Here is a 13,341-nt window from a genome sequence, read left to right as displayed (position 1 = left end):
AACACCGTTAGTGAAGATCAAGGGGAGCCAGGGTAAGTAAACATCCAGGTTTTATAGTTAAATTCCACCTGCCCCCCAAGTTCCTCAGATTAAGAAGTAAATATCCTCATTTAGTGTGCTTTTCTGTGTTCACAGAAAAAGACTAAGTGTACTGCTGACAGTTTTTTCTATATTGCTTCCTTAAGCATTTGTTTACACTTCTGTATTTTTTCACCATGCACTTTATTGCCCTAAAGTAATTACATATTAGAAAACATTCATAACACTTTGGTTGCAAAAATGGCCAATGTTGTTAATAAGAGCAGAAGGATGGTTATTTTGACTTCGGTTTTATTTCCTAAGAAATCCACGACTGTGGCCTCATCCAGCTGTGGGATATGGAGCACCAGATGATGGCAAGTCTCCTGTGGATTTATCTCCCCCAAAGTGTATTTGTCCAATGATTCTCTTTGTGAAAAGGAAAGATGTCAATGTTGCAAAATCATTTTTACCTACGTTCTCATGTATTTTCTTCATCAACTCTGGGAGGTACATGTTAATGTCTTTTCCATTAAGAAAAAAGTGTTAGAATATAGTTGGTTTGCAATATTGTGTTAGTTTTGTTGTAACATGATTCAGTCATATATATACATATGTTTATACTTTTTCAGATTCTTTATCTATATAGATTATTACAGAATATTGAGTAGAATTCCCTGTGCTATAATAGGTCCTTGTTGGTTATCTAAATCATATATAGTATTGTAAGTAATTACATACTAGATATATAAGTATATAGTATTGTGTGTTTGTTAATCCCAACTTCCTGATTTATCCCTCCCCTCCACGTTTCCCATCTGGTAGCCATAAATTTGTCTCCAATATCTGTAACTTCTCTGTCAATAACTTCATTTGTATCACTTTTTAAATTAGATTCCACATATGGGTTGGAGAAGGAAATGGCACCTCACTCTAGTATTCTTGCTTGAAGAATTCCATGGACAGAGGAGCCTGGTGGGCTACAGTCCGTAGGGTCACAAATAGTCAGACACGACTGAGTGACTAACCCACACACCACATATAAGTGTTACTATGTGATATTTGTCTTTGCCTGTCTGACTTTCTTCATTTAATATGATAATCTCTAGGTCTATCAATGCTGCTGCAAATGGCATTATTTAAAAGAAATGAAGTCATGCTATGTGATTTTTTTTTTTCTTTTTTTTGGACCGATGAGGAAATTGTATCTCAAAATCTTTCTTGTCCTTATGAGTACTGCGGTGTGGAACTTAATAATGATCCTCAGACTCCAAAACCATAACATCATACCAGGCACTGTGTTTAGAATTTGCAATAATTTGCTGGTTGATCAATCCATGCACAGTTTAGCATTAGCCAAGTTGGTGGCAATCTTGAGTAATCTAGTGATTCCCTTGTGCCCATAATGAGCAGAGGAAAAATATTTATAGAAAGTATTCTTCAAGGTAATACTTCCACCTTCAACTGAAAGGATGAAATAAAAGTACTTTTTTTCACACAATTTACTCCTTTCCTAAGGAAGACTTTAATTATGATATTTAATTGTGTCATTTATGTGGAAACAATAAAATTTTTTTCAAAAGGTTTACAAAAATATCCACAGTCTAAGGTAAGCTTTTAAGATATGTTTTTGAAAGTCTTTTATGATATACACATATTGAAATAATTATAAATATCTCATTATTATCTTATAGTATTACCACATTATAGTAACTTCACTATTAGAAATAATATCTTTCAGAACACATAATTTCCATCATTATTAAAAACTATGTCATAAAACTGATTTCCACTGAATTAAATTAATTGGTAAAATAATTGAAAAACACCCTTTTCAAACTGATAGGATTCTACATAGATAAACACCTGTGAAAAAAGAAAGCTACAGTTTAAGATAATAACAAAGTGTTTTCTGCTGTGTGGGTGCAAATATTCTATGGATAAGAAAACTCCTATATTTTTATTTATATTTATTGCTAATTTTCTTAGAGAATTTCCCCATATTCAGTTGTCCAGTACTTATACAATATGAGCTTCTGTGGTAGCTCATCTGGTAAAGAACCCACCTGCAATTCAGGAGACCCTGGTTCGATTTGTGGGTTTGATTCTTCTATCCCTGGAGGAGGGATAGGCTACCAAACTCCAGTTTTCTTGGGCTTCCCTGGTGGCTCAGCTGGTAAAGAATCTGCCTATGATGTGGGAGACCTGGATTTGATCCCTGGGTGAGAAAGATCCCCTGGAGAAGGGAACGGCTACTCACTCCAGTCTTCTTGCCTGGAGAATTTGATGGACAGAGGAGCCTGGCAGCCTGCAGTCGATGGGGTTGCAAAGAGTCGGACACGACAGTGATTTTCACTAACACTATATATTATACATGAATTTTACAAAGTATGTCCTTATTTCAGAAGGTAGCGTTTGCATGGCTAGTTTACACACTAGATAAAGATTCTATTTTTCTATGTAAAAGAACATCTTAGCAAGTGGGCACTAATAATTTACTTACAATAAAGTGATCATTTGCTAAGATGTTGCCATGTCATGTAAACTTTTTAAGGTATTTCCTTATAATCCTTACACAGTTATGTGCATTGTTCTTATGTAATTGCTTTTGAATTAAAAAAACGAAGTAACAGAACATAATAATAGACAAAGCTAGACATGTGCTTGGGGCTATTTTGAATTTCAAAGCTTAACTCCTTAAGCTTGGAGTGGAGCCAGTGAAGCAGTCTATTTCGGACAAATTTCAATCATGGGTGTGTGACCATCGCAATTGCACAGAGCCCTGTCTTCAGAAGCATCCCACCCCAGCCCCCACAATGTGCCCACATACCGCCTTAAGCTTGGGGTTTAGTGCTTTGCAGTCATTGTCTTGTGATTTTTGTCTTTGGATTTTTGTTGCATAAGTGAAGTCTGATAGGATAATAGAGAATGTTCTGGGGCTTGAAGCTTTCCCTCAGGTGTGGTTCTACATTCACCACCCACCAGGATGAGCTCCAGACTACCCTCTTCCCCCCACATGCCAAGATCATTGCTGCTCTTCGGCTTGGTGGAGGCCAAGACACTGGCAGCTGTATGATGTGCTCTGATTTGCAGGGTAAAGCTTGTGGGAGTCTGCGTTCAACCTGTCTCAGAAGAGCATGACATTACATAGCACACAAAATAAAGAAAGACTGGGGAAGAGAGGACAGAACTTTTTTTCTTGCTTTTTTGCACAAGGGACATTCATTCTATTTTTCACCGGACTCTGCATATTTTGGAACTAGATTTAGTAATTTAGAAATAATATTATTGAATGTCATGTCTGATACACTAGCTCAGATGAGAAGGGAAATTCTGAGGTGCGTGATATTTTAGGGTATCAGGTACTTATTTTAGAAAATGACATCTGGCCCTAAAGGCTTAAATATCACCTCTCTAAACTGTTGCTTTGTCAGGCACGTACATACTTACTAAATATCCTCAACAAGTCCAGCATTACCTAGTTTGTTCTGCTAGTGTGTCCTGCTCATGAATTACAGATTTCTTAGTCAGCATCTGCACTGCTCTGGGATATGAAAAACAGGGTAGCTATCAGAGAATTACACTTATATTTTAGAAAATGTCATAGATAATTCATAAGAAATTAGTTGTGCCAATGTAAAACATGATGCTGGAATTAGCAGTATGATTTTCTTCATATCAGAATAAACATTTTCAAGGTAATTTTCTCAGTATTCATAGTTTGTGAAGCATGAAATAAAATGTTACGCCAAACTAGCTAGATGTTTAATGGAATGTAAAGATGACAATGAAGTACATCCATAACTGGCTTTTCCTAGTTTAATTGTTTTAGAACAAGTTATATGTGTATCTGTGTAATAACTAAAACAATTCAACTTTTTATAACTTGGACCCAATACATGGGCAGAATATAAAGCATACTACATGAGTGAGAGGAAATAGCACATAATGTTTTTAAAAGTCCACCCAGGTCTTTTTATCTTTTTATCTGTGTACTGAGAATGCTTCACCTACATTGTCTTTCAAACAGGTAACACATTGCTTACCTATCTTCTGAGAAAAAGATTGCCTCAGAATTCTTATCATTAAAAGGTTTTTGAAACTTTTTTTTTTTGCACATCTTCAAAAAAAAAAACCAAAACTCTGTCCAACTTCTTTTGCTATAGTGGCTTGTTTATTTTTGTTAATTCTTTCTGAAAGAGAGTTATTTAATCTCATTCAAAATTCTCACTTGCATCAGACTTTGTTATTGTAGGCGTATCATGATTGACAACTCTGGTATCATCCAGAGGGGACTCGGGTGTTAGTTACATCTTCAGACTATAGGACAAGATGAAGGGGGCACACAGTTTTCCCTAAAGCCTTCTCCTGACTATGCTTAGCCTTCTATACATCACAGAATATTGAAGCCAATTACATTTTTATAAATGTCTGGATGAAAAAGAACCTGCATGTGTACAACACCCACTACTAGTTTTAGGCTCAACTGGACAGTCAGTCTCACATGATCCTAATAGGCCACACTTAACAATTGGTTCCATTAGAAGGATATAATGCAATAAACAAAGTGAATCAGTTGGGCACAATCAGGTGATTCTTTAACATGACAGTTCCCACAAGTGTCTAGGGCTAAAGTCTTTCTCCAGAACTGTGAAATGACAGCTCAGGTATAAATAGGAGATCATGGATAAAGATACGATCTACTCTAACATTTCCCGTGTCCCAAGTAGGAATCAGTATAATAGCCCATAAATGAAAAATATCACCAGTTACAAAAATGTACCTCACTCAAGAAATTCTACAAGGCATTTATAGTCATCCACAGTCCCCCCAGACCAGATTCGGTTTACAAATCAGGGCTTATTTTTATGATAAGCAATGTAGCCTGATAATACAGCTGACATTCTACCAGTATTAGGTTTCCATGGTAACTAAGCTAGAAAGTTAACTCAAGGTCATAGTTCTTTTCATAAAGAAGGAGGAAATATTTTGCCATCCCTCCATTCATATTAGAAAACACAAATATTAGGAATTTGAATTACCAAACAGGCCTTATTCTTTGACTTACAATGCAATAAAATTCAAAATGACAGCTATAGTGTAACTCAGAAAACTGAAAAAAGAGTAATAAAATATTCTCAAGGAAAGTAGATAAGAAAAACTAATAAAGATAAAAACAAAATTAAAACTATCAAACTATAAAAAAATGAAGATTTGATTAAAAACAATTTGTTTTATTTGGAAAAGAATGTCAAAATAATTCTTTTTGCCAAATGTCTAAATTTGTTAGGGCTGGTGTTAACAAAAATACTAGACTGGGTGGCCTAAACAACAAACATTTATTTCTCCCAACTGAAGGCCAGGAAGTCCAAGATCAAGGCACCTGCGGGTTCAGAGTTTGGTGACAGCCTAATTCCTGGTTACTACTTCTCCCTCTACTTCTTAAATGATGGAATGGACAACAGCTCTTTGTCATCTTCTCTATAAGAGTACTAATCCCATTCGTGAGGGTTCTGCCCTCATTACTTAGTCACCTCCAAAAGGCCACATCTCTGAATGACATCAGATTGAGGATTAGGTTTCAATGTATGAATTTTGGAGGGACACAACTACTCAGTCTATCATGCTGTTGAAGATGAGGAAGAAAAAAATAAATGAGGAACGTTAGGAATCAGAAGGGAAAGCATTCAAAGGGTTTCTATGTTTCAGTGTAGGTAGAACAGTTAATTTTATAGAAAAAATATAAATAACCAAAAGCCTCAAGAAACATTAAAAAAAAAAAAACAATAACAGGAGAAGAAAACAAAAAGCAGTCAAGACTTTCCCATATTATAGGCATAATAATAAAAAAAAATTTATGAACCACTTCTATCACTAACACTGTTTTAACATTTTACTAGAGACACTAAACAAATGAAAATAAGACAAAAATAAAAATCACAAAAGGTCTAAAGTTTGAAAAAAAAGATGAAACAGTATTATAGATGATATGATTACTTATCTTGATAATCCAAGAGAATTGGTGAAAACCTATTAGCTTCACACCACCCTTATGGCAGAAAGTGAAGAGGAACTAAAAAGCCTCTTGATGAAAGTGAAAGAGGAGAGTGAAAAAGTTGGCTTAAAGCTTAACATTCAGAAAACTAAGATCATGCCATCTGGTCCCATTACCTCATGGGAAATAGATGGGAAAACTGTGGAAATAGTGTCAGACTTTATTTTTTGGGGTTCCAAAATCACTGCAGATGGTGACTGCAGCCATGAATTTAAAAGACGCTTACTCCTTGGAAGGAAAGCTATGACCAACCTAGATAGCATATTAGAAAGCAGAGACATTACTTTGCCAACAAAGGTCCATCTAGTCAAGGCTATGGTTTTTCCAGTGGTCATGTATGGATGTGAGAGTTGGACTGTGAAGAAAGCTGAGCGCCAAAAAATTGATGCTTTTGAACTATGGTGTTGGAGAAGACTCTTGAGAGTCCCTTGGACTGCAAGGAGATCCAACCATTCCATCCTAAAGGAGATCAGTCCTGGGTGTTCATTGGAAGGACTGATGCTGAGCTGAAACTCCAATACTTTGGCCACCTCATGTGAAGAGTTGACTCATTGGAAAAGACCCTGATGCTGGGAAGGATTGGGGGCAGGAGGAGAAGGGGACGACAGAGGATGAGATGACTGGATGGCATCACCCACTCAATGGGCATGGGTTTGAGTAGACTCCGGGAGTTTGTGATGGACAGGGAGGCCTGGTGTGCTGTGATTCATGGGGTCGCAGAGAGTTGGACACGACTGAACGACTGAACTGAACTGACTGAACTGATTAAATTCCCTGTTGGCTCAGCTGGTAAAGAATCCACCTGTAATGTGGGAGACCTGGGTTCCATCCCTGGGTTGAGAAGGTCTCCTGGAGAAAGGAACTGCTACCCACTCCAGTATTCTGGCCTGGAGAATTCCATTGACTGTATAGTCCATGTAGTTGTAGAGAGTTGGAAATGACTGAGCAACTTTCACTTCACTTCACTTCATGTATTAGTGCCAATAAGAGAAAGTAATTAAATTAACTAGATACAAGGATATTTAAAAATTCAACATAGTCTTCTATACCAGTAGTTAACACAAAATATGATATAAGATATTCTATCAAAATAGAAATAACAGCTATATACTATCTAGGAATAAATTTAACAAGACATGTTAAAGATGCCTATGAAGAAAATAGTACTGAGCAATCTAAAATGGAAGTCTAAATAATTGTGATGATCCAATAAGTTTCTCATATTAATACTTTAATATTATAATAAAGATGTCAATCCTGCCTCAATTATATTATAAATCCCATGCTGACCCATAGAATTTTAAAATTTTGCTAAAAGACAGACATCTGAATCTGAAATGTATACTGGAGATGACTAGCATCCAGAAATACATCATGTATGTATGTGAATTGTTTAATGACAACAATAGCATACCAAAATACAATGAGATTTAGATGATTCAGTAACCATAGTTAAAATAGTTGGCAATCCATTTGGAAAATATGAAGTTAGATTCATAAGTAATACTACAACAAACAAGTTAGATAGATTCAACCAGGATGGACAAACTTTTTCTATAAAGGGTCAGATAGCAAATACGTCAGTCTATGTGGATCCTACTCTTTGTTACAAATAGTCATCTCTATAGTGATAGTGCCAAATGGCATGGGGATAGTGAATTTGGCTTCAGGTTGTAGTGTTGACCATGATTTAGTCTCACCAGAGCCAGAATGTCCATACTTGGAAATTAGTTAGAGCATCTACTTCATTAGGGGCTTCCCTGCTGACTCAGCAGTAAAGAATCTGCCTGCAATGCAGGAGATACGAGTTCAATCCCTGGGTCCAGAAGATCCCTTGGAGAAGGAAATGGCAAGGAAATTTCCCTTGGAGAATTCCATGAGCAGAGGAGCCTAGCAGGCTACAGTCCATGGAGTTGTGACTTAGTGACTAAACCTCCACTATCTATTTCATAGCTTGATATAATGATTAAATAATATGTGAAAATATTTAGATCTGTGTTTAGATATAAGAGAAATCTAAGTTTTTATTCTCACATTTTCCATGCTTGGCCTAATATCTGCCTTAGAATAGGTACTTCATACATTTTTATTTGACTTTATCTTGCTGCTATTAGTTTAACAGTTTTGGGGAAATAAGACAGATTTTATTGAAATGACTTTGATCTCTTCATAGTTACTACTTCTTAAAATTAAGCAGACTCATGAAACATGACACATTTTCCCACAGTTTAAAATATTTTAAATAATATATATGTGTATGCAATATATATTTATATACAAATGCTTATTTATTTTAAAATTTATGTATTTATATTTAAGAAATATAAAGGAAAGCATCATGAAAATTACAACAAGGTTCACATAGATATAGAATCCATGAGACACTTCTGTTTGGAAAAAAATTTTGTAATATTTTCAATTTTTTCTTAGCATTATTTGCTGTCATTGACATTTTAAAATCTTGTTGTCCTTGCTGTGGAGAAATGTTCTCAGTCACTTAAGATGCTACTTACATAAAGTAACTTGACATTTAATGACTCAAAGACTAAAAATTTTAAAAAGAATGAACAATTAACCCACCAGTCTGAAGAACGGATCAGAAAACATTTCCATGAGCACTTCAGCTTATTGATTATACAAGATTTTGGTATATGTTATTTATATTTCATATTTCAATGCTGAGTAAATTTATTTAACTTGTGTAATTGTGATGGTGTATTGCATGTTTCCATATTTGAAGCAAACATAAAAAAAAGAGAATGTTGAGGTTTAAAAATGTTTGTATTTTAAGACCTGTAATAATGAAAATTAATGAGAAATTTTAATTGGGAAATAATACACAAAATGTTATTTGGGGCTTTTCTTTAGTGGGAGGAAATACTTGAGTCTGAGATTAATAGATTGAATTCATATCTAATACCATACAGTGAAAGGCCTGGATATTGGCAATGCATCGTCAAAACTCAGTTAGACTTAAATGTATTCCTTAATACCGAATCTTAGAATCTAATCGAGGACTTAGACATGTACTAGTTATTGAATAGAAGATTTTATTCTCTACTTTAAATGTATGATCACTTAGGGCTCAGAGGTAGTATCTGCTTCCATGAAAAACTTGGTGGAACAAGCAAAGTTTCATAAATAATGTTTGCTTTTATCATAAATAGGTAGAAAATGAATGAAACCCTGTCCCAATGAAGAAAGAAAGAATGAGTTATTTTTCTCTCTTAAGTTTGCCACTAAGAAAGCATCTGCAACCGGAATTATTAGTTACTGCTTTCAGCTGATGCCTTTGACATTGCTTTTCTGTAAATGTCTGCCATATGCTTTCCCTCTTCCCTTGCATTGTACTTTCTACATTTTCTCCAGCCACTCTTCTCACCACAATTCTTCAGTTGTTCCTATTACATTTAAGGTAAAAATCTGAAAATTTTCACATAGAATAAAAAGACACTTTTGGCCCCTGCTAGCCTCATATTTTCTCCCTCCACTTTTATGCTATACAATATTAAAGGCACCACACTCTTCCCCTGCTTCTGCACCTTTGCCCATGCAGTTCTCTCTATTTGCAGTACTTGCATTTCATAATAAATTGCAATGTATCACCTTTGCAAACCCCAACCCATCCATCAGGTCTCAGTTCAAATGCCTTTTCCTGTAGGATTCTACTCCCATGCTCCCATTTGTTATTTTAAATATATTTTATGGCACAAGTCTTCTTTTACTGCGACTACTACCTTCTGGTCCTAATCTCTTTGGGGGCAGATTACATTTTTGAATCTCTGATTCCTAGAGCATATTTGATATACAATGGATAGTGAATACATATTTTAGAATGAATAGTAGATTGTTTTACCAGTTTCAATAAGCTGTAATAAATAAAGATGCAGCCTGCTAAGGAGTTCTATATCACAGAGCTATGAAAATACAATTGATACATTGACTTTTGTCTTGGTCCCAAGTACATGAATTATGTTCCTATATATTTGTAGAAAGTCACCTTTGTGTATTTTGCATACTTTTAATAGTAAAACTGAACATTTAATTATTGTAGAACCTTTGTTAATACATTAGTAATTGTTTGAATGGCAATTTCCTCTAAACAAGCCAAACAAAAACATTTATAAAGGAAATTTATATTTCTAGGTAATACAAAAATGACACAGGCAGATACAAGCCATGCTGTACTGAGTACAGGTTAGGCCAGTTTAGTCCAGCCTTCTCCACTCCTCTGTACCGATACAGTCTCACATCATCTTGAACAACTACATGACAAAAGCTTGTCTTCTATGACTTCTCTTTCATAAAACATCTTTAATGATGAGCCAGATTGAGTCCTCAACACACATTTACTAATTATGTTGGGTGACTTCTTTAATTTTAAGCTTAGAGCTGAGTGAGAGCATTATTATTTCATTTTGATTATTTAAATTATTTCATTGTGGGACTGTATCTTGGTAGTTGACAGTAAAAATGAAAATAATTCTAATTCATCCAATAGAATGGTGATGAGTAAGGGTCTCTCACAGAAGGACTAAAAGATTTATGCTGTTGTCTATATGTATGTCTGTGTATTGGAGAAAACATCTTGAACTTGGGCCTCACCTACCCTCAAATGAAAAGGTTTAAAACAGGGGGTTCTCAGATGAATTTGAGGGATTAAAAATACACTTAAAACCATTACTCTGTGTCTCTGAGATTTCTAATAATTTGCTATTCAATTATGGCAGAAGATTTATTTTAATACCTTTTGAGATCTATGATAATAAATTACTGCAAAAATATTCTCTATTACATCGTAATGTCAGAGAAGACCATCCTTGCTTGACATTAGTGGTGCTAAGCCTATTTGATATCAGGAGGGCAGGGTGAAAGTTATGGCTAGGTTTCATTTTCCAGTGTTTTTGGAAAAATTTATTCACTAATTACAAATGTGGATATAAGTTATTTTAAGGTGCTAATTTGAAAGTACCATAGATTCTAAAGAAAGGCTAGTTCTTGGGCAGTTGTGGTACATAATGAAAAAGGGTGTCTTTTGGCAGTTTTATAATATATTTAGACTATATAAATTGCAATGAAACATTATATTAGGCAAAATGTTTTGAAAATACTGTTTGGTTATTGAAAATGAAGGCTCTACCTTAATAGATCTGATTTCTTCATTAACTCTTTTTTGAGGGTGATGCGTGTTGAAAAGTTTATTGTCTTAAAATTTATGAACTATTTTGAGAACTTGGTACAAGTGGACAAATTTATCCTAAGTTTTAAAAACTGTCAGAGGTAAGGGAAGATCTTTTAATTGAAATATAAACATGCTGCTACTAAATTTTGATGACTATTATCAAATATTGTTTTTATATATAAAATTTAAATGGAATATATGTTCAAAATATGATTATACTTTTAAAGTAAAATCCTTAATAATTCAAAGAACTTTAAATTACATACTACTATCAAATTATTTCTTCATTTTAAATAATTTTATATGCTTTATTAAATTATAGTTGCTATTTAAACTGATATTTTGTCTTTTGTTTTCCTTTTTCTGACAGCTCCTTCAGGTTGGAAGGAACACCTTTATTTGGAGGCATGTCAGTTCATTTTTTGCACTTCAGATTCATCATTATGACTTCTTGAGGCCAGATCTAATTTTGAAATAACCAGAAAACTGTCCATCTTGGAGCAGCAAACCCCTCAACTTGGAGCACAAATGATCACTAATATGGTCTGCTTAAAACTATCTGCCTCTAGTCTGACAGCCATGAGCAGAGCCCTGGAGGCAAAAAAAAAGCCACAGCCTTAAATGTCTTCACTCAGAAATTACCAAGAAGATTAAAAAAAAGAAGAAAAGAAATGAAAAAGACTAAATAAGCAAGCCTACAAAAAACCAAAAAGCAAACAAACAAAATTCATCTCACTTTATCATTGAAATTATCCCCAGATGTGAACCTCCCAAAATTTATATTTAGTAATTAAGCCAGTAAATTATAAATTGATGTATCATTTGGGAAGGTGAAAGTATAGAAATAGGTGTCTATAGCTAGAACTACTCAGCATTTCAAAATATGTAAACAAAACAAAAACAAAAACAAAAACATACAACAAGAACTGAACAGAGGAATATTGCCTCAATGAACAGTATAAGGACAGAATGATTCTGTTTGCAAAGAAAGAGGACATCTGTCATCTTGTGTACACCTTCAAAGCCATAATGGTGTCAGAGTATTGTTGTCAATTGCTTGAGAAGTTTCTGCATTCAATCCTTCACTCCATACTGGTTGAGAGAGGGGAGGTCAGTTCTTACTGATTACTTCTCAATGCACTTCTACTATTTGCACTGTCACTTCCATTCAGGGTAATGATGTGTGCTGTTATTTGCACAGATGGTCCCATGAATTTTGAGACCACAACAGTTCCTTGCGGAGTCCAAAAAGGAAACATGTAAGAATTCTCCAGGCATTGATTTCTCTTTCTTCTATTAAACAAATCAGTTATAAAAAAATGGACTTGTCTCAGATTAAAGAATAACTACAGAATAATATTGGAAAAGCATCAGGGTGGTCAAACGAATGAAAAAGGGATCAAAGAAATTTTTTTTTTTTTAGTGAGGATCATTTTCTATCATTAACAGCAAAGAAGTCAAATACAGTGAACTGTACACTAAAACATCTGTGTTGAACATCTATTTGTTCTCTTAACAAAATCATTTGTAATTTGTATTTGACATATAAGAGATTTTTATAGCCATTTATCTATGCCTCATGGGGAAATGTACTAGACAAACAGCATTTTCAGTTTATTTTTCTAAATAAATGTGTTGTTTGTATTATTCCTAGTTGCTCATTCGATTTGTTTTTCATTACCTGGAAGATAAGTTTTCTTTGGTTATAGGCAAGCTTTTGTCATACAAATTCAGAACTTATGGAATACTAAAATTTCAAATATTTTGTGGTATAAAATTGTGTTTTCTATTCCCTAAACTCTGAAGAAGAATTGATATATTTTTCATCAGAACTTTCTTGTCAAGGGTTATTTTTAATATTCTAGTTATGCTACCTGAAGTTAGTTTTAAAATACTGAGAACATTGCTGGAAAAGAAAAAAATAACTATCAATAAGGATGTCCTCTGCATTGTCTTCTTGAAATTCTGTTCCAAAAGAAGATTATTTATATACAGGCCATTAATCATATCTAATAAGTCCTCAGTCCTAATCAGAGGTCTGCTGAGAACTTCCATCATTGTATGTAAAAATGACTAGGCAATTATA

General features: G+C 34.3%; 1 protein-coding gene across 1 annotated transcript in view; it reads left to right on the top strand.

Moving 5' to 3' along the window:
* PRR16 (proline rich 16) overlaps positions 1 to 12,908 on the top strand; it is a 275,650-nt gene extending 262,742 nt beyond the window's left edge. Inside the window, exon 5 of the transcript XR_011486802.1 lies at positions 11,626 to 12,908. The gene's annotated coding sequence lies outside the window, so the exon portion shown is untranslated. The remainder of the gene's footprint in view (positions 1 to 11,625) is intronic.
* Positions 12,909 to 13,341: the final 433 nt, after the last annotated feature.

This window comes from Odocoileus virginianus, chromosome 3, assembly GCF_023699985.2.
Source record: "Odocoileus virginianus isolate 20LAN1187 ecotype Illinois chromosome 3, Ovbor_1.2, whole genome shotgun sequence".
Classification (NCBI taxonomy): domain Eukaryota; kingdom Metazoa; phylum Chordata; class Mammalia; order Artiodactyla; family Cervidae; genus Odocoileus; species Odocoileus virginianus.
The sequence above is the reverse complement of the archived record's forward strand: the minus strand, read 5'-3'. Positions and strand labels throughout refer to the sequence as shown.